Source organism: Pelodiscus sinensis, chromosome 4 (genome assembly GCF_049634645.1).
Source record: "Pelodiscus sinensis isolate JC-2024 chromosome 4, ASM4963464v1, whole genome shotgun sequence".
NCBI lineage: Eukaryota > Metazoa > Chordata > Testudines > Trionychidae > Pelodiscus > Pelodiscus sinensis.
The window spans coordinates 92,277,641-92,300,564 of NC_134714.1; the positions used below are offsets into that span (position 1 = coordinate 92,277,641).

Here is a 22,924-nt window from a genome sequence, read left to right on the forward strand (position 1 = left end):
ATCTCTTATTCCTATTTCAAAGTAGGAATAAGAGATCCTCCGGAAAAGGGCTTTATTCCGGAGGATCGCACCAGTCTAGACGCTTTTTTCCGGCTTTTCCCCAAGCTGGAAAAAAAGCGGCGGCCATGTTTATTTAAATCCCGCGGGGGATATTTAAATCCCCCACGGATTTCCCTATTCCCAAGTTCAAAATTAGCATGCCCCTTCCGAAGAAGGGACCAGTGTAGACGTAGCCCTTTTGTTTCATTACTTTTAAAGCTATGCACATTTAAAGAAAAGACAACCAAGCATGCATTTTGTCTGGTCATTTTTTAAAAACACATTTTTGTCTGTTAATTTTTGTAGGGTGGTGCCAGAGAAAACTCCCATGTAAGCTCAATAAGGCTAGCATTTCATCCTGAGAGCTTGCATAGGATACAAGGCTGGAGTGTTGAGTTACTGGATATTAGATGCTTACATCTTAAAGCAGGGTAAGTATTTATGAGTCATGAACTGGGGCAAAAACATCCCTCTACAAAGAGGCTGTAGGAACATCTAAACTTGGGGAGTCAAGCTTAAGCTACACTCAGCTTGCGCTCTGTACTGAATATATAATCATCTTTTGAGGAGTACAGGAGCTGCCGAAAAAGCTCCCCGCTGTCGGCAGAGCAGCGACTACACTTTACTTTCACTTTTGACACTGAACCTGATCAGCACAGCATCAGAACGTGAGTATGCAAATGAAGCTCGGAATATTTAAATCCTGGGCTCATTTGCACTTCCAAAGTGCTTGATTTGCATTCCTCTGTTGGCAGAGGGAAGCAGTCTAGACACAGCCTAGGTAGCATGAAGAGCCACAGTGAACTGGTTCCTAGAGATTGTAGCTTTCTGACATAATGCTGCTCCAACTGATATTAATAGGATTTTATTTACCTCACTGGGAACTTGACCAGATCCTTGAAAAACAAATCTACTTAGTTAGACCATCTAGCTGCCATTCTTTAGGTCAGTTCACTGTTCATCAAAAATTTGAGAACCAATTGACAATTAAAAAAGCTTGATCATAGAAGCCAATGGAAAGGTTGAAAATTAATATTTTTAATAGGAGGATTTATTTTGTGAAAGGGTATGTCTACACTACCACCCTAGTTCGAGCTAGGGTAGTAATGTAGTCAACCGGAGTTGCAAATGAAGCCCGGGATTTGAATTTCCCGGGCTTCATTTGCATGTTGCCGGGCGCCGCCATTTTTAAATGTCCGCTAGTTCGGACTCCGTGCCCCGCGGCTACACGCGGCATGAACTAGGTAGTTCGGACTAGGCTTCCTATTCTGAACTACCGTTACTCCTTGTGGAATGGTAACGGACATTTAAAAATGGCGGCGCCCGGCAACATGCAAATGAAGCCCGGGAAATTCAAATCCCGGGCTTCATTTGCAGCTCCGGTTGTCTACACTACCACCCTAGTTTGAACTAGGGTGGTAGTGTAGACATACCCTAAGAGATGAAAGGCAAGGGATGTATGCCCATTTGGACAGAGCACAGTCAGTGATTAAATGCCAGTTTGATCCCTGATATACAAAGTAATAATCAATGAATTTTAAATTAAAGTGCTCGATTGAAACTCTAAAACTAAAGTCGATTACAAATACAACTGATAAAACGTAGATCTTTAATTAGACAATCACTTTTCAAAAGATTTTGGTTGTGAATATTTAGGAAACATATCAAACTACAACGAGTTGTTTATAAAGCGTAAGATTTCCAGAATGAAATGAAACATACTTTTTATTTTTAGCACACATGCAGTCTCTTTCTCTAGTTCTCAGCCTCACCCCAAGAACATGACAAGTGCAATCTTAATTAAATTAAATGGACATTTAATGTGCAGACATGCAATAAATGTGATATTTGGTGATGAGAAATTCCAGCTAATGTGAAATGTCTATGTGTATTGAACACACTGTAAAATTTGCCATTTGGGGATTAACCTTTGTGTTGTTTTCTCGCTTCATATGAAAGCTTTAAAATGCTTCTTTTCAGACACAATATTTTAGTCTCCATTTTAAAAATGCCATCTATGAAGAAGTCCATGTGTACCTTCTCTCTTTTGAATTCCTCACTGACTATTTTAAAATACTCTCATCCTTCAGTCACATCTCAGATGTGTCTTCAAGCCTTAACTTTTGTATAGGGCTGACTGTGCTCTATCCAAATGGGCACAGTGCTTTTTGTCTTTCAAATTATCATTAAGGAATATTTTAGTATTTCATTATAAGTAGCTACTTTTATTGAACTGATGGCTTTAAACATGTTTTCCTATAATTGGTGAACAGCAAGAAAACTATTGGAAGGTTATTGATCCCATTACAAATTGGAACTATAACTGAATACTGTATATTTAAAAATGTCTATAAATAATGTACAGTATTCACATTGCTGTTTTATAGTCGCTCCTTAATTGAGTTCTAAACTGGCTAATTAGGCAGATTATACATAGCTATGGATTAAAAATATCTGGCCAAATTAAATCAATTGCAAGATGCTAGCGCAGAGCATGGCACGGATTTCCTGGACAGTCGGTCCAGGAGGGAAAGTTGCAAGGATGCAGGCAAGTCACAGTGCTCCTCTCCTTTCTGTGGGGGCAATCACATTGCCAAAGTGACAAGGGGTCACCTGGGAAAATGTTGTTTCAAATGAGTCTTGTTTTAACCTCTGCCAGTAGAAATCATTTACAGCCATCAGCAGTCCTTGTGCAGTGGGACCTCCGAAGCAGGTCTTCCCCAAACCCAGATCATGGAAAGCCTTATTGGTGCAGGTGCAGTTGTGCCAGCTTTTGCCCGCAGGTTGTAGACTAACTTGGGATGCGTAAAAGTGCACAGTTATTTGAACATTACTCATTATGGGTATGTCTACACTGCATTCCTCTTTCGAGAATGCAGCCTAGCGAAATTGCAAATGAAGCGCGGATTTGAATTTCCTGCGCTTCATTTGCATAATCACGTTTGGCCGCTATTTCGAAATACCCTATTTCGAGATTAAAAAATGCCGTGTAGACACGGTTATTTTGAAAGCAACCCCTTCTTTCGAAATAACCCTTACTCCTAAAAAAATAAGGTTTAATAGTTATTTTGAAAGAAGGGATTTCTTTCAAAATAACCGTGTCTACTTGGTGTTTTTTATCTCGTAATAGGGTATTTCGAAATAGAGGCCGGATGCGATTATGCAAATGAAGCACTGGAAATTGAAATCCGCGCTTTCATTTGTAATTTCGCCTGGCTGCATTTGCATTCCTATCTCGAAAAAGGAATGCATTGGAGACATACCCTATCTGACCACTGAACAGACAGTAGCTTAGTTCTTCAGGTTACAGCTCTGAGAGGGTGCATGTTTATACAGCTGCATTATTTTGAAATAGCAAGGTGAGCATCTACACAGCAAGCCCGTTATTTCAAAATAATATTGAAATAAGGGGCTTCTTATTCCTCATTTTATGAGGAATAACGCCTATTTTGAAATAGTTATTTGAAATAGGGTGTGTGTAGACAGCGCAGCTGTGGTTATTTTGAAATAAATAACCTCCTGGGTTTCCCACAGTGGCCACTCTGTCCACACTCATCAGACCTTTATGGTTCCCCTTCCCCTGCAGCCCTTTAAGCTGCAGCCAAAGGGGAAAGGGCTTGTGGCACAAAGCAGGCCCTGCTTGCACTGTGCCACACAGCAGAGCCTTGACTGTTTTCATTGCTGCCATGGCAGATCTCCATGCTCCCTCAGAGCTCCCCAGGGCTGCAAGGGAGCAGGCAGCCACCTCCTAATCCCCTTTCTCCCCCTTCCTCCCCTCCCCCGCCCGGGGGCAAAAGAGGAGGGCGCCCTCGTGGACTGACGTGGAGATCCTGGATCTCATTGAGATCTGGGAGGAACATGAGAAAATGAGAGCAGTGTGGGTAGGAAATAAGTTTCTTAACACATGTTCCATGTCTAATACAAATATTCTGCAAAGTTTCCCTGATTTTCCAGTGAGCCCTATATACTCACTAGCATGTAGTGAGCACCACAGGCTTTTGAACAAGATAGCCCAACACTCAGAGTAGTGATCACTTTTTGAATTTAAATGCAATCCAGGATCTACTTCAGACCCAAATACACTTGCCCCACGTCCTTTCCCAAGTCTTCTTGGCTCTGCCCCTTCTCTGAGGTCCTACCTGGCTCACTCCATCCCTCCTCCACTTTCAGCAGGCTGGCGCTGGGGAGGTTGGAGTGCAGGAGGGTGTAAGCTCTGGTCTTGGGCTGAAGGGTTCAGAGTGTGGGAGGGGCTCCAGCCAGGGGCAGTGGGTTGGGGTCCAGGAGGAGGTTTAGAGCTGGGGCGGGTGTTCAGGATAGAGGCCCAGGAGGGTACTACTTACCTCTGACAGTGGTGCAGTGGGGCTAAGGCAGGCTCACCCTCACCCTGGCCTTGCACCACTCCTGAAAGCAGCCGGCATGTTCAGCAGTAGCTCCTTGGGGAAGAGGGGCAGGTGGCTCTAACTGCTGCCTACCATCCAGAGGCACCACGCTACGGGCTCTATTGGACATGGTTCCTTGTTCCCAGCCAATGGAACCTGCGGGGTCTGTGCCTGTAGACAAGGGCAGCATTGGAGACTGCCTACCCTGCCAGCCCCAGGGGCCACAGGGACATGCCAACCACTTCCAGTGGTGCAGGGTCAAGGCAGGGAGGATTCTGCCTTAGCTCTGCAATGCTGCTGGCCTATTAGTAGCCAATCTCATGATTTGACCACGGGAGCTTCCAGGAGTTTGAGTCCAATTCCAGGAGACACAGATGGACAAAATTAGAGGGAATTAATTTTTTGTTATGTGCACCATTATCAAGGTGCAGGTTGAACTTCTCTAGTTCAGAGAATTTGCTGACCCATGGAAGGTCAGTATTTTCTAGCTTCATTATAATACTTCAACTGCTTACTAGGCTCTTAGAAGACATTTGGGGGAATATTAGAGCTAAATTACAGCACAGAACACTGAGCGCCAGGACTGGTGCTGTAAACAAACTTTATGGGATCACGGCCACACCCATGATAAATGGACATTGACTAACTAAAATCATGCTGGACCATGGATGTTGGTGGACCAGAGAGTGCTGGATTATCAAGGTTCAACCTGTAATATGCAGATGTTATAAAAAACATATATATTAAGGCTGTTAGCTATCATATAATTGAATAGTTATGTAAGTGCATGAAATATTGCTTGTTACACGACTATTTGATAGTCCCCAGCATCAGTATCAGAGGCAGCATCATGAGGTGGCCAAGGGAGTCAGTCTGCAAGGGGAGACAGTTTGAAAATCAGCTCCTCATGCAGACCGGCTGCTTGATACAGAGGCAGCAGCCCCTGTCTGTGAGGGTCCGAGCTGCTCAAAGGCAGAGGTAGAGCAAAAGCAGGGATGGTCAGATCCCCCGTGGACAGGGGCTGCTGCTGCAAAGCAGACTCCTCTGCCCCTTCCCCCCAGCATGGGTAGGCAGGCGGGGGCAGGGCAGCCGGCACCATGGAACCAGTGCTAGGGGGAAGCTGGCTTTTAAGCTGGCTCTCCCTAGCACCGGCTCCTGCTTCCCCCCTCTTGCTGCCTCTGCTACAGAGAGTACTCATTGACATCTCTAATATATACCATAGGGATAATTATTCCATTCACGACAGGTTAGACATTTTAGAACTCACTATTCAAAGAAATAAATTTAAGCATAAGAATGACAAAAGTATTTAGTGAATGGAGAGAGTTTTCAGTGAGTGAAAAAGTTAAAGATGGGCTTCCACTTTACAATCACACATAACTATTTTGAGACTGCAAATCTTAAACTGTGACATCAGTGGGATTTTTTGTGTGTGCTCATTCTGTGCAACTCTAAAATTCAGTTTTGCGCCTTATATATTCTAATTTTTGCATTTCTGAGCTGTGTGTTGCATATCCCACTTTTCTATGATTTTTTTTGTAATGCTAAGAGCAGTTATATTGAATATCTCTGATATGGGATCCTTGCTACATAGAAATAGTGCCTTGATGTGAAGATAACTGTACCTCAGTTGTAGTAAAAAAATCTTCAAAAAGGTTTTTTATTATTTTTAGCCCCTTAAATCAGATAATTCTCATCCCTTCAAAACCACTGTGAAGTAACTACAAGTAAGGAACATGTTAAAGACAAGAGAAAGAAAAAAGTACAGAAAATTCCAGTTGTTACAGCAGCTGAAAAGTCCTGATTCTTATAGGAGCACTAATTACCTGATCTGCAGTCCTTAGGCAAAATATATATATATATTAAATCGATGGTCCAAATGTAGGCTCTTCGTTCATTAGCATTCGTGGCCTAAAAGGTAACAAAGCCAGTTCATTGCTGTTGTCTATGTCCAGCTCTCCATTCAAGAGCTGCATCCATTGAAATGGCTTGGGAGTATCCCAGGGAAGGTAGATTTGCTGGTTAATCTTTGCATTAAAACATAATGGGTGCGACTAGACTGGTAAGATTTTGGACAAAAGCTACCGCTTTTGCGCAAAAACTTGCCAGCTGTCTACACTGGCCACTTGAATTTGCGCAAGAGCACTGACATTCTAATGTAAGAATTCAGTGCTTCTTGCGCAAATACTTTGACATTCCCGCTCAGGGATAAGCCCTCTTATACAAGAATACTTGCGCAAGAGGACCAGTGTAGTCAGGCACCTTCATTTTTTGCGTAAGAAAGCCCGATGGCTAAAATGGCCATCTGCGCTTTCTTGCACAAAAGTGCATCAATACTGGGCATTATGCTTTTGCGCAAAAGCACTTTTTGCTCAAAAGCATCCGTGCCAATCTAGATGCTCTTTTGCGTTAAAAAAATTTCCGCAAAATCATGCCAGTCTAGACACAGCCATTGAGTGTAACGTGTAATGAAATTAATGACTAATACTCAAATATCTGTGAGAAATATTTATTCTGAATAAAGAATAAGTGAGTCAATGCTGTTTTGAAAATAAGTAGATATACCGCCAAAAGAAATAAAATGAAAGAGGAAAGCAGGACAAGGGCAGTCACAGATTCTGTCTAAAATTCCCTGAGTTGGAAGTAAGATTCTATTGAGAACCCAGGGGGAGTTTCCTGTGTATGCTATGCAAAGGTTGGAGTGAGTACCTGGCATTTGGTTAACCAGAAAGGAAGCAACTTTTGAAAAGGAGAGCAAACCTGGCTGAGTGAAACCCCCAGGGAATAAGCAGAATTAGTCAAGTGGAAGGAAAGGAGAAAGCATGATGTAGATTGGAAGATCTAAGAAGACAACTGTTTTGTTTAATGTTTCCTGCTGTGTGGCTTCAAATCTGCTGATTTGGACACAGTCCCTTAAAATCCCCCATGTGACGGGGCAGCCCCGCCCTGCACCATGAACAACGCCGAACAGGCTCTGCTCGGCGTTCGGGGGGAGGAGTCAGCCCGAGATTGCGTGGCTTGCACGCAGGCTGCGCCAGAGTGGAAGGCGCCGGCCGTCGCGCCGGTTCGCTGCCGGAGCGCGGCGGTAGAGGAAGGGCTAGGGCGGGAGGAGTTCCTCCACCCTGACAGGCCCGGACGGCAGCCAATCCGCGAAGAGGGACGGCCGCACCCCTGCCTAGGCCGGTGACGTCAGGAGGGGCGGCTACGGCGGGACGTTTAAAACGCCGCCACCATGGTCGGGGGGGGGGGGGAGGAAGAGAGAGAGAGAGCGGGTGCGGGGCTGTGGGAGGGTGAGATCCGGGGCGACCCCCAGGGGACTGACGGAAGTCCCAGCCGCGGACATAATAAACCCCTCCCCTTCTTCCCAGCGTAGGAGGGGTTGTGACAGTGCCGGCAGCCTGTCGGCCCGGAGTAAGGTAAACACCCCGGCCGGGGAATGCTGGGGGAGGGGAAAGGAAGCAGCCCAGGGCAGAGCCCATATGGGCTGGTGGGCTGGCGCGTTACGGCAGGACGCCCCGCCAGCTGGACAGGAGCGAGGCAGTTCCGTGTCCTTAGGGCCCTGGGCTGGGGCCCGTGAGTGAGGGTGGGCCTCGGCCTCTCTTTCCCCCCACCCCTCAATTGGAGGCAGAGCCGCACCAAGGAAAAAAAATACCCGAGTGCCCCACAATGAGGGCTTGCAGGCAGCCGTAGCGCCGCCTTCACCCCCCCCGAAGGTCGGAGTGGGGGGGAACCGAAGGTACCGAACGAAAGGGACTGGTACAGACTGGTACAGATGGTGGAGAATGTGGGCACCTTGAAGAGGGGTCCCCACCCCTGGTAAAGAGGGGTGAATGCTCACAAAGGGCAGTAGATTCACGTGCATTTCTCCCAGTAGAAGTCGAAAGCGGGGGTGAGCCGAGCGCGTCGGCGCCTCCAAGACAGGGACGGCGAAATGGATCCCGCCCAGGTGCTGGAATGGATGAAAGAAACCCAACGGGAGAGCCAGCAGCAGCAGACCGTGCTGATCCAGCAGCTGTCCACACAACATCAAGAGCAGCAAAGGCAGCTGATAAAAGAGCTGGCCGAACAATTTAGGGAGCAAGTCCGGATGTCGGTGCCCCTGAGGCTGGGCACCGCCGCCCAGGAGGAGGACCCCGATGAGGATGGGGGGGCCGTACCACGCCCGAGTATCAGACTAACAAAAATGGGGGCCGACGACGATCCGGAGGCATATTTGATAACGTTCGAGCGGGTGGCCACCGCAGCTAGGTGGCTGGAGACCCACTGGGCCACCATTTTGGCCCCTTATCTGACTGGCCAGGCCCAGCTGGCCTACCGGAGTTTGAGCGACAGAGACGCGCTACACTACTATAAGCTGAAAGAAGCTATTTTGGACCAGATGGGTATTACCCCCGAAATGTATTGGCAAAAGTTTAGGGGTGAGCACTACAATCCAGGGACCCGGCCCTGGGTCATAGCCCAGCGGTTGAGAGAGGCCGCTTGGAGATGGCTGGACCCCGAACAACGCACCGGGCAGTAAGTGGCCGAGCTGGTGGTTCTGGAGCAATTTATCAACATCCTGCCTAGTGGGGGCTCCCACTGGGTACGACGACACCACCCCTCCACGTTGAGCGAAGCGGTCGAATTAATGAATGACTACGAAGCCACCAAGGGGTGGGAGAGAGGCAACAGGACGGAACAGCCACCGCCACCCAGGAAAGCTGAACCGGGGAGAAGCCCCCGCGCTAAGGGGAGCCCCGAGAGGAGCGATAGGTGGGGGACCGGAAGAGGCATAGCACGACGACCATTGGCACCGGCATGGTCCCTCCCGTCCAAGGAAGGACCCCGAGAGACAGTCGGCCATTCGCCCGAGGCCGGGGCGAACCCCCCGAAACCCGCTGCGCCCAGGTGGCCATTCTTTCGGTGCAGGCAGGAAGGACACCTCATCAAAGACTGCCCCTTTATGGACTGCTCTTATGCCCAGGTGTTAGCGGGGGATGGGACACCCGCCAAAGAAGGTAAGATAATGCGCGTGGTCATGATTGGGGATGAACAAGTGACCGCCCTCTTGGACTCGGGCTGTAGCCAGACTATAGTGCGGGCTGACCTAGTCCACCCAAGAGGTCCACGGGGCCCCCCGTGCAGGTGCAGTGTGTACCCGGGGACATACACCAATATGCCACCGCATGGGTTCAGATCCGTGACGGTAATCAAGACAGCTGGTGTTACGTGGTCTTAGGACCCCAGCTAGCCTATCCGGCCTTGCTGGGCCGCGACTGGACCGGCTTCCGCAGGGCGGTGGGAGAATGGCAAGCTAGCGGGGCCCCGGCAGAGGTGGGGGACCAACTGGGAGCCCTCGGGGAACCACTGGGGGACGAAGCCCCTGCTACGCCTCGGGCTGTAGGCCCAAACACAGAGACCATGAACCCCCTTGAACTCGACGACGGTGACTTCCTCCAGGAACAATGGGAAGTCCCCACGTTGCGCCATGCTTGGGCCACGGCGCGAGAGGAGACCGAGGAGGAAGGGGCAACGGCGGAAGGACCGGTGGGCCCGCGCTTTGAGGTACACGCTGACCGCTTATATAGGGTAGATGAAGGGGGGGAGGAGCAGACACCCCGGCGGCAACTTCTCGTGCCCTGCCGGTACCGGCACTGCCTTATGGAGGTGGCCCATGCCAACCCCTGGGCGGGTCACCTGGGGCAGGAAAAAACAGTAAAGCGACTATTACATCGCTTCTACTGGCCCGGGGTGTATCGCGAAGTGCGAGACTTTTGCGAGTCATGCCCTGAATGCCAGAAGGCGGGACCCCGTAATGTGCCAAAGGCCCCCCTGGTGCCCCTCCCGATAATAGACATGCCCTTTGAAAGGATAGCTATGGACATAGTAGGGCCCCTAGACAAGTCAAGGACGGGCCATCAATACATCTTGGTCGTATTGGACTACGCCACGCGGTATCCGGAGGCCGTGCTCCTCTGGAATACGAACGCCTCCACCCTGGCAACAGAATTGATGAAGTTGTTTGCCCGCGTCGGACTGCCCAAGGAGATACTGACCGATCAAGGTACAAATTTTACATCTCGGGTAATGGCGGAATTATGCCGCCTGCTCCAAATTAAAAGTATACGGACTTCAGTGTACCATCCCTAGACCGATGGTCTGGTTGAACGTTTTAATCGGACACTGAAGGGTATGTTACGGAGATTCACAGAACAGGACCCTAGGGACTGGGACACTCTGTTACCCGCGTTATTGTTTGCGGTACGGGAAGCCCCCCAAGCGTCCACAGGGTTCTTGCCTTTTGAATTATTGTATGGACGGCAACCGAGGGGTATTCTCGATGTAATCAAGGAAAGGTGGGAGGACCAGGAGACCCGGGTACGGGGGTCGGTACAATATATCCTAAAATTGAGGCAAAAGTTGCGGACCCTAGCGGATGTGGCTAGGAACAACCTAGAAAGTGCTCAGGAAACCCAAGCCCTATATTATAACCGGGGAGCACGCCTCAGAGTTTTCGAGCCAGGGCAGCGGGTCCTGCTATTACTCCCGACCCCGGGTTCAAAACTGGTAGCTAAGTGGCAGGGGCCCTTTGAAGTGGTGAGACGCGTCGGGGAGGTCAATTACGAGGTCAAGTTAACGGGAAGGTCGGGAGGTACCAAGGTGTACCATGTAAACTTATTAAAGGCCTGGAAAGAACGGGAGACATTGTTTATAAACCCCCTCCCCCGGACCCAGAGCTGGGTCCAGGAGAGGAGGGTCAGGCCACCCCAGGTCTCTTGCAGATGGGAGCTGACCTCACCCCTGAACAACAGACGGACCTGGAGAACTTGCTGAGCCACTTCCTGGACGTGATGACAGACAAACCAGGTCACACCGCTCTGGCCCACCACCACATCGAAACCGAGTCACAAAAGAAGGTTCGTCCCCTGCCCCAAAAGATGTGGGAGCTGGTGAAGGAGGAACTGCAGAAGATGATCCAATGGGGTGTGGTGGAAGAGTCGTACAGTGAGTGGCGTAGTCCTATAGTTCTAGTGCCGAAGCCTGACGGGTCGATGAGGTTCTGTATAGATTTCCGCAAAGTGAACGCTCTTTCCCGATTCGACGCTTACCCCATGCCTCGGGTAGACGAGCTACTAGACCGGCTGGGAGGCGCGCACTATCTTTCCACCCTCGATTTGACCCGCGGCTACTGGCAGATACCCTTATCACCAACGTTCCGAGAGAAGACGGCCTTCTCAACCCCCTTTGGGCTGTACCATTTTATTCGGATGCCCTTCGGGCTTCATGGAGCGGCAGCCACCTTTCAGCGGCTTATGGACCGGGTGCTGAAAAGCCACGAACAATACGCCGCGGCATACATCGATGACATAGTCATATACAGTAAATCCTGGACCGAGCACCTGCACCGAGCACCTGCACTACGTTAAGGCCATATTGCAGGAGCTCTGCCGGGCCGGTCTAACGGCGAACCCCAGGAAGTGCCACATTGGTGAGAAGGAAGTTTCCTATTTAGGCTATACAGTCGGCCGTGGCCAGTTGCGACCCTTGGTGGAGAAAGTGGAGGCGCTTCACACATATCAGCCACCCCGAACCAAGAGGCAGGTCTGTCAGTTTTTGGGGCTGGCCGGCTATTACCGCCGTTTTGGCCCCAATTTTGCGGCAATAGCGGCACCCCTGACAGATCTTACACGGGCCGCCCTTCCCCAAAAAGTACGATGGTCCCCAGAGTGCGAAGAAGCCTTCCACAGGTTGAAAGACTGCCTAACCCGAGCCCCAGTGTTAGCACAGCCCAACTTTAACCATCCCTTCACCCTCTATACGGACGCCTTGGAAAGTGGAATAGGGGTGGTACTGTCACAAGGGGAGGGGCAGACGAACATCCCGTCGTTTATGTCAGCCATAAGCTGTTTACGCGAGAGCGTAAGTACGCAACGATTGAAAAAGAGGCCTTGGCGGTAAAGTGGGCGATTGACCTATTGAGGTACTATCTTTTAGGTAACCGTTTCCGGGTGGTAACAGACCATGCCCCCCTGCGATGGCTACAAACTATGAAGGATGTGAATGCTTGGGTGATGCGCTTGTATTTGACCTTACAGCCCTACGCATTCGAGGTAGCCCACAGGGCTGGCACCCGGCACCAAAACGCAGACTTCTTTTCAAGACGACATGAAGACGAAGAGGACACAGAACCAGGAGTGGTGACTAATTTGAAAAGGGGGGTGTGTGACGGGGCAGCCCCGCCCCGCACCATGAACAACGCTGAACAGGTATGGCATATTGGTGTATGTCCCCGGGTACACACTGCACCTGCACGGGAGGGTATGATATGAAGTTTCTCTGGACCTGCCTTCTCCATCTCTGTTAGGCTGACACAATCTCAACTCCTTTCCTTATCAGATCCCTAAACCCTACTGTTCGAATCACAGAGATAGAAAGTGCGATGAGACCTCAGCTAGAGATAGCAATGGACTCAAATATCTGCTGAACTGATTTTCTTTACATTTGACATGTCTGTAGGTCTCACTGAGACTTCCAATCAGGCCAGATCTGAAGCCTGAGTACTTTAATGGAATTTACAGTAGGTTACCTTATATAAGAAATCCCAGTTTGCATTATGCCGTACATTGTATTTATTTACATAATATATCATATTATGAAGAAAAAAATATATTTCAAGATATATGTTCAAGAGGGCAGAGTTAAGGTTGCCTTTTAGTTTTACTCTGCATTTCTTTACTTCCGAGTAAAGTTTCTCATCCTTACTGTTACATTAATACATGATTCTTTTTCATGGAACATTGCAAACTTCGATGCTACTGGCACTAACTGGGGTGGTCATAATAATAAAGTTTATCCTCTGATAAAGATTAAAGATGAGAGACTCAATATTTTTCTCAGTTGCAATATAATATAAATGTAAATAACATTGTCTGGTTTGTTTTGTCTGAGTTGTTTTTCATGTGTTAAAATAGTTTACGTTCAAATTCATCATTATACACAAATAAAGTTCAGTTACATTTTTTCTTAATGAAAATCCACTCCGTTCTAATGTTCTAGGGCTATTTACATAAAATATGCACAAACTGTACTTTTATTCATAACTGTATATTTGCCAAATGATTCTAGTTCTGAGCAAGATGAGTTTTAACTAAGCATTATTCTATGTTATTTACAGGCTAGTATTTGAATATTGTCAGAGTTAATGTATTTTTTATTTTTATGTGGCAGAGAAATAGTGTATGTATTCTGTATCTCTGATTATTTTTTATGAAATCCTATTTCTTTCCCTGTTACTGGAAAGAACAAATTAATTACAAGACAATATATATCTAATCATTTCAAGTAGCATATAAAATAAATGGGTGCTGTATGTGTAGACGTGAAACGGTTTGCTTTTGGATGAGATATAAAACTGACATCTTGGCCACTTGTGGTCATTAAAAATCTCATGGCACTTTTTACAAGAGTAGAGGTGAAACCTGAAGTGTCATGAACTACATTCCAGTTAGATAATGACATTGTGTTTACTTAAATCCCCAGCGGCTTGTGATTTTCATTTTTTTTCTTGTGAATTGCTGTACACTGTCCTGCTTAAGGGCTCTTGATTTCCACTCCAGTGGAAATTCCTTATCCCAGTGTGTTTCAATAAGGAGAGATGTGATCTCTGTATCTCTAATTAGCAATCAGGTTTCTTAAAGTTTCTCAAGTGCTGCATAAATGGAACTATATACGGTGCTATATAAAAGTCAGTCCTTCAGTTCATCCTTTCTACATCTCTGAACCTTATGAACCACACCACATTGTCACCACATTTGAGGTTTAATGCTTGAATTTGTAAAAGAAACCGTTTACAGAAAATACAATACAAGAAATAAAAGTTATTTTTGTAAAAGTTCTTTTGTGATATACCATGGTAGCTAAGAGAGAAGTCCTCTGGAATTAGGCATTAAATTTGGGTTTCAATTGCCAACTTATAGCACAGAGAATAATGAAAATGTGTATGTAATTGTAAATAAAAAGACTTCTATGGTAAGAGCCATTGAAGCTATAGTGATTTACTCCTGCTGAGGAACTGGCTCTACATATATATTGTATAGCACCTGTGGGTCTCAGAATGTTTTGCAAACATGGTTATATTAAAGGTAGATTCATTCAGTGTGACAGGGGCCATGGAGGGTCCACAGTGACCCATAACTACTGTACTATATTTTCATGGAGTTAGGCAGCTGAAGAGCTGCTGTACAGGGCTAACCAAAATAGAGAGGACCATTTAGCAACACGACAAGGGAGTTGTGGAGTTACACAATCAACTCCAAAAACAACAAAGCAACTCCAAACCTTTGCATGTATGGGTAGCAGACCTCCTTTCCAGCCTCAGAACTTGAATAACAGCTGCAGACAGGATTCGGAACTACCTCGGGACTGAGCTTCATGCTAGAATGGCTTCTGTCTGCCATTACTTTGGGTATGTCTGTACTACCACCCTAGTTCGAACTAGGGTGGTAATGTAGGCAACCGGAGTTGCAAATGAAGCCCGGGATTTGAATTTCCTGGGCTTCATTTGCATAAAGCCGGGCGCCGCCATTTTTAAATGTCCGCTAGTGCAGACTCTGTGCCGCGTGTAGCCGCGCGGCACGGAGTCCGCACTAGCGGACATTTAAAAATGGCGGCGCCCGGCTTTATGCAAATGAAGCCCAGGAAATTCAAATCCCGGGCTTCATTTGCAACTCCGGTTGCCTACATTACCACCCTAGTTCGAACTAGGGTGGTAGTGTAGACATACCCTTATGTTGTACCTGGCACAGTGCATGCTTACTCAGGACTCCCTCATACAGGAAGAAAATGGGTGTATGATTTTAACCCTAAATACAACCTCTCCTCACCTCAGTTTTACCTTTTTAAAATAAATAATAGCTGCAGACTGTGGACTGTGGGGTTGATTCCATGCTAAGGATGTTAAGGACTAGTCGACTAATCCAGTTGACTAGTCAATTCCTCCCTTCCTTGCTGCCTCTATCAGATAGAGGCAACAAAGGGGGGGCAGAATAGGGGGTACTTCAAAGTGGCAGTGCCACATGGAGCTGACCCCAGGCTCCATGCGGTGCTGCCCCTTTGAAACTCTGGGGCAGCATTTCAAAGGGGCAGCGCTGCAAGGAGCCCAGGGTCAGCTAGGGAGTCCCCATCTGATCCCAGGCTCTGTGTGGTGCTGCTGCTTTGAAATGCCAAGTGGAGCCCGGGATCAGCTGGGCTCTGCGTGGCATTTCCATGGAACCCAGGATCAGCTGGGGACTCTCCATCTGATCCTGGGCTCCATGCGTCATTTCCACAGAACCCAGAGTCATCCCCAGCTGATCCTGGGTTCCTTGGAAAGGCCTCATGGCTCCATGCGGCATTTCAAACAGGCAGTGTCGCATGAAGCCTGGGGTCAGCGTGGGAGTCTGAGTCTACACAGAGTGTCATTGTCAGAATCTGGAAACAGATTGGAGGATTTCTGATTCCAAGTTCCCATTTTTATAACTAAACCACATTGTGTTACTCTGTCATGGGACTGATTCCTAGTCATTTGTAAGGGCATTACTAGTAACAGTTCTTGACTTTTGATGCTATTATTTGTATGGTGCAAATGGTCAAAGTTTTGTGATGCTACCCAGTTTCTTGATGCAACCCAATCAACCACTCTTTTATATTCAGTATCTTAGACAATTTAAAACTTCTAATTGAATTTGCAATACAACAGTAATTGACTCATTTCTGTAATAATTCATAGGATCATACATAGAATTAAAAAATACAGAAAATAAGAGAGAATATCTATGCTTAATCAAATGTCCAGCCCAACTCAAAATAGTACATAATATATAATTTACATTTTAATCTTTTTTTGTTCCAGACATGAAATACTGTGAATATTAAACTTAAAAAATTCATAATGATGGTCTCATTTTCTCCAAAGGAATTTAGATAAGTTGTTGAAAGTATGCAGACTTCACTAGTTTATTTTGCTGTACTTGTATATTTTCTTAAGTTTAGAGATCTTTACTTTAAAATATTGTAATGCTAAAAGGGTAGGTTGAGGATGTTTGATTGATAAAATCAGATTTATTTTTTCAGGGAAAAAAATGTCCTAGTTGAAACCTAAAAACGGTCTTTGCGGTCTATCACCTAGTGTTATTACAAGGTAGCAATAGGTACAAATGTATCAAATGCTACAGTTCTTTTAATTACAAGTAAAATATTGTCCCTTTATTTCTATGTGGGAGACAGTGATTATGAATTAGTATTTTATTAAACAATTGTAATACAGTTTCTGAGACTGTATTTAGAGAAACTATAGTAAACATATATGTGAAGAAACACATTTCATGGCATCCAACTACTTTTATATATAGGATATCCCTCAATTAATGACTAAAGTATTAGTAACTATGTACATCACTGTACTACAGCACTTATAGTGGTATTGGTTACACCTCTATAGTTAAATTAAGGTCATATTTTCACTTAAAGCAGGGTTTAATGTCCTTATTTTAATATAAACTACATTGTGAAAAAAGACTCAATACTATGAGAAGACTCAATTTTCTGATTAATTTTATCTATAACTGGTAATTAATTTCTAACTTAAAATAAAGGTGGGACCTTTAAGAAATATTTATCCATTTAATTATAAAATGAGTTGCTAGTTAACCTTCAAACTTTCCATGTAGTTAAAACCCATTGAACCCTTGTGTACAGGCTACTTTTGAGAAATGAATTTGTAAATAAGCAAAATTATTAGAAACTGATGTGTCTTCTTTGCCCCTCCAATGCACAATTTACACTTACAAAAAGGGGCAGAATTCCCCAGATCTTAAAATTGTACTGAAGACCTGAGTAAAGATGGCGTCCATTTCACCAAACTCTTGCTGGTTAGAAGACCATACCATATGTGGCCATGAACTCCCAGGACATCCAGTGGGATTGAAAACAAACTGTCTTCAGGAAATAAGGGGATTCCTTGTGTTCTGTAATTAGGAAACAGAACAGGGAACTGTGTGAAGATAACCCATCCTGTGGACATCTGCTCAGCTACAGAAAATACTGGCCAAAGCTCCTGAATCAGAACTATAAGCTCAAATGCTGGGGACTAGACAGCCTAACTGTCAAGATAGAGAGAACGTTACTCTCTTAATTCCCTGCTTTGTTTACAAGAGAGGTAAAATTCTCCCTGAAGCTCTGATTCCAATTTTCCAGCCTTTCCTACAAGTGAACTCCTGCTCATATGCCAGCCAGCACATACATAGAAGGCTTGTCATACCCAGACTGGTGGGTTTATGAGAAGCATGGGAAGCCTCTTGCAGAGGTGGCATTTTGTATTTGAAGGACATTCCAAGAAGGAGGCACGATGGAAGAGCAATGATGTTTCACAGACTTCAATAACATTGAGGGTAGGAGAGTGCTGCTGGGGAGGGTCCTGGGGAATAAGTAAAGAAAGGGAGATTAAGATCCACATATTTTCCCTCCTCCGTAGTTAATTGCACGGGACAAAGAAGCACTAGCTGGTAAACTAGCTCCTTGGTTGTATCAGAGATACCCTCTCTCTTTGGATGGCCCATGTGCTCTGTGACATAAAGGAAAAACTTTCCCATCTGAAGTGGAATATATGCTCTGGAATCACTGCTGCCTGCAGTTCTCACTCTTTCCACCATAACAATGCTGAAGGATAGCACAGGGCCATGAAGAACACACATTCCGTTGCTGCTGCCATGTTGCTGTATTCCCTTTGATGGAATAAATGGGTCTAAAGAGTCAAAAGTATTAACATCACTCTGTAATTGTCTAATATTTTAGACAAAGTTCAGGAATTGATATAAAGAGATCTCAGCCTGCTTAGTACCATGACAAATTCATAATTAAAAATCCTTTGTACCTTTTATTAACTATAGGGGTGATGGGGAGGAAGAAATAGATAAAGCATTTGAAATGTAAAGTATTAAGTAGGGCTTTCATTTAACAACATCCCTTGTTCCTCTCCCTTCAGCTGGAGTCGTTTTTTTTAAAGGAAACCTCTCTTTTTGACAATCTTTTAGATGGTATTAAAGGCAGTAAAAATTATGCTTTATGGAGAAAAAATAGGAAGTTAATTAGGTGGGTGTTGAAGCTGCTGATGAAGTTCAATTCCATTTCATAGAGGGCAAAACAAGACAAACACATTCCAAAAGAAGAGAAAAGAATAGCAAGGATAAAAAATACAGCATCTGTCCCTTACATCTCTCACCTGCAACTTCTTGGAGAATCACAGGCATGGCTCATGGTCTTATCACTACACTAAGACCTTGCAAACTAGCATCAGACTATGTATGATATTGCTGTTAGCAGCCTTTCTCTAGCCACGGGCTTACAGCAGTATTGTAAAATTTACAGTCTTGGCTGACTGAGCTAGATTTTTATTACATAAAAGGAAAAAGGAGAGAGAGAGGAAACAATAAATCAAATAATATAGGAAAAGGACACCTTGGAGGGAGTGGAGTGGCAGGCCATGTGCAGTGATAAGGTCACACATCTAGGCAGTGTTCTGAATTTAGCTGCAGCTGGTGGAGGTGGTGATGTCATATGGGTCCTTTTCTTTGGCCAGTTCCAGATTTGACAACATTCAGAATTAGAACAAAGGTCTGTGGTCCCAAGAGTTGATGGGTATGGCAGCTACGATGGGTGAAACTGTCTGTTTCCCCTGCTCTCATCTTTTAGTCAGCCAGCATTTTAATTCATCTGTCTGTATTACCCACACCTTTCTTTCTTAAGTTCCTCCAACAAAAATGATGGCTAGAGCAACCCATTCCCTCATTTTGTTCACCAAGTAAGCCTAATTTCCAGTACCCCAATTTTGGTCCATTGATTTCTTATCTCACGCTTTTCTAGTTACCGGTCATGGTCTTAACAGCTTTTGAGTTTGTATATGTAGGCCTTTTGTATGGACTAGTTCAGTCTTTCTGTCTCCCTTTTGTAGCTTTTGCCATCAGCATTTTTTGTTATAGGTTATTATGACATTCTGTAAACTTCCATTCGCTTTTATAGTTCATTAGGAAAATTTGTAGATCCAGATATCATAACGGGGGCTATGTTGTATATCATGTCCTTTTTCGGAGGGTGGGAAGGAATGTTCCCTGCAGCTATTGACACATGGGACTCAATAATGTTTTCTGATGATAGTTCCTGAAATATGGAGTACCTTCCTTCTAAAGGAGACAGAAATACAAATCCTATCCTCCACAACTCTTTTTCTCTCCATTTATTCAACTGTATCTTCACATCCTATGATGAATTTCATCCTATTGCAGAAAGCCCGACTAAACCCTAAGGCTATGTCTAGACTACGTTTTATTTTCGAAAGAGGATATATAAATTCCATGGGAATTTGCATATGTTCTTCTGATCTTACTTTTAAAAGTGGGTCTTTTGAAAGTGAAAGTAGTCTGGATGCATTTTTTTTCAGAAAAAAAACCCTTTTTTTCGAAAAAAAAACGCTCTTCCTTTAAAAAGGAGGCTTATGAGGCTTTTTCGAAAAAGGGTTTTTTCCCCCAAAAAATGCATCCAGACTATATTCACTTTCGAAGATCCACGGGAATTTGAATATCCTCTTTCAAAAAAAAAACCCCTTAGTTTAGACATGCCCGAAGTGTCACTTACCAAACATTTAAGTTCAGAAATATGTGTCTGCATAAGTCTTGTGCTGATCTGCTGAATAAGGATTAATTTTATCCACACTTTATACATAATACATGATGTATACTTGAGGTCACTTAAAATTAAATGTTGCAACATCTGACCCAAATAGCACTGCCTAAACATTTAGTTTTCTTTTGCTAAAACTAAATTCAAACTTTTAAGGTTTCAGAGAGACTTCATTAAAACTTGTCTTATCTACTTAATTAAAGGCAAGCTTCCCTATATGGAGACAGACAAACAAATTAACATAATATGCCTCAGCTTCTCCTGGGGAAAGCAAAGTACTTGTCTTTAGAATTCTAATTGCTGCAGTTAGGGCTTTGTTAAAATGAATTGATACTTGCTAAGAGTACAGATGTGACAGCTGTAGAAGATGGGTAAACAGAACGACATTCAGATACCCAGATGAAACATGGTATTTAAATGTTAATGCATTGTTATTGTAATGATGGGGAAAATATTCATTTAACAAATGAATCCCCAGTACATTGAAATACTTTATAAGGTTCTTGTGATTTAATAATCTATAATATTACTGAAAGTATTAAAAATATGTATTTTATAAAGAATTCTTGCAAAATTTAATAACAGAGAATCAGTTCCTCCCTACACAATCAGGCATTGTGCAGTACTAGTACATACATAATAAATTGGAGCTTAATATAGTGTCTATGCAGACATTTTGAGTAGGATGATCAACAGCATACTACAGTCAAAGTCAGTTATGTAAGTTTATATTCCACAGGGAATAAACGAAGCCAATGTGTTCTGCTGTCTCATATCAGTTATGCCCTAAATGTTTAGAATAAATGAAAACCGATGAATCTCTCTCTTTTATATGGATAAATGGTTGTCCCATATCCTAAAAATCTACTTGTAAGTGGGTAGGGCAAATGGCTGAACATTCAACATTGTACTAATTGTATTATACACACAAAATACCCTGTGTTAAAAGCAACGCGTAGTCCTATGGCACCTCAGAGACTAACAAAAATATATATTAAAATTGTAAAGTATGCAAACTGCAATTGCTCAAAGGTTTCGGACTTGATCACTGTGATAATGCTCTGGTCCCACTCTGGCTTGAAATGGGGTGTAGAATCCTAGGCTGTGTCCAGACTACATCTCACTGTCGACAGAGAGATGTAGATTAGGCACGTCGAAATTGCTAATAAAGCGGGGATTTAAATATCCCCACTTTCTTTCCTCTTGGATCTCTCTTCATGATCAGTAGAAAATATATCACATTCCATGCTGCCTAAAACTCACTCCTGAAGTTTTAAAAAAAGGAAGTAAGGGAAAATTAGCAGGGTGTAACATACAAAATATTTTTATTTTAGTTTGTTCATGAATAACAGCTAGAGCTGGTCAAAAAATGCTGAAAAATTCAATGAGGTTGTCAGGGCTGTTCCCCACTCTGGCACTCCAAGTATAGAAGGTGGGGGCCCACAAGAGACCTTAAATACCACCCCTTCCCTGAGCATTTGGATTGTGGAATTGGCCTGAAACATCAGGTGACTTTGAGGTCCATTAATCAGTGCTAGGGCAGGTTAAAGTGTTGTCCAGCAGGTTTCTGTGTGTTACCTTTTGTTTTGTCAAAGGCCCAGTTTTCCTTTAGAAATTGTCAACCAACCCTGGTAAAGTACAGTATGGTGAGACCCTGGTTGTGTTGTCTATTTCCCCTATTCCAGTCTTACCATCTTTTGTGATTTTTTATTATGAGACGTGCATTACTTTTTTTAAAGCTTCAGTGGCAACAAGAGTTTGCATCATAATGTCTGCTTTCGCCTTTAAAAAAAATTGTATTTGTAGTCCTCACAGTTGTAGAGGAAAGCTGGGAAATGTGAAGCAGGTGCACCCTAAAGGCTCAGATGTCAGACAGCAAATTAATTTTTTTTTCTTGTTTGTGTAATGAATTACATGTTATCGTGGTAAGACTATGGCAATTGCTTTGAGAAAAGTGGCGGAGCAAAACAGAGGCAGACAAACAGACACACTTAAAGAAGTGAATGGCAGGGATAGACCCAGATTTCTTTAAAATTCCTGCAAATGTTGAATACCAGACCCCTGAGCCATAAAAAGACCACTGCTTTGTTACTTAGGCTATGTCTACACTGCCCAGTCTTGTGCAAGAACGTATGCAAATGAGGCACAACGATGAATATCTCCGTGCCCTGTTTGCAGACTTAATGAGCCACCATTTTTGTGCAAGGAGCTTTTCCGCAAGAGCCGTTTTGCCGCTTATTTTCAGGCAGAATGGCTCTTGCACAAAAGCCCCTTGCACAAAAATGCTGGCTCATTAAGTATGCAAATGAGGCATGGCAATATTCATCACCTCACCTCATTTGCATATGTTCTTGCACAAGACTGGGCAGTGTAGATATAGCATTGGTGTTTTTGATGAACATTTTGATCTGTGAATACAATGATAACTCTACATACTTTTTGCTTACAAAAACTCATCTGGAGCAGCCGCCTTCCAGCCTCTGGAGCAGCCACCTTCCGTGTGGCCCCAGCCCCGGCAGCATGGCTCTGGTTGTCTGAGCAGCCTTTGCCTGCCATACAGCTCTGGCTCCAGCCCTGGCTCCGGCCACTGGAGCAGCTGCCACCTGCCATGTGACTTACAGCTTCAGCCCTGAAGAAGACCTGAAGCTAGGGCCAGGGCTGTGTGGTGGCTCTAAATCATACCTCCAACATTACAGCACATGAGTTTTGGGAAACTTTTTATCCAGTGAAAAAGTCTGTATGGGACCTTCGCGAAGTTCACCTGTGGCTTTAATGCAGAGCCTGGGCTGTCTCGTCTCCCTCAACAGAACTGCCTA

General features: G+C 44.7%; 1 long non-coding RNA gene across 3 annotated transcripts; it reads left to right on the forward strand.

Annotated features, from left to right (window-relative positions):
• The first annotated feature begins 351 nt into the window (after positions 1–351).
• LOC106732067 (uncharacterized) lies at positions 352–14,753 on the forward strand. Of its 3 annotated transcripts, none has more exons than XR_001368328.3 (3): positions 352–470; positions 8,293–9,415; positions 9,858–14,753. It is a non-coding gene; the product is annotated as an uncharacterized LOC106732067 (long non-coding RNA). The 3 variants fall into 3 exon arrangements; XR_012903569.1 differs by lacking the exon at positions 352–470 and having other exon boundaries at positions 7,700–9,415; positions 9,858–12,664; positions 12,915–14,753; XR_012903568.1 differs by lacking the exon at positions 352–470 and adding an exon at positions 7,707–7,834.
• The last annotated feature ends 8,171 nt before the right edge of the window (positions 14,754–22,924 follow it).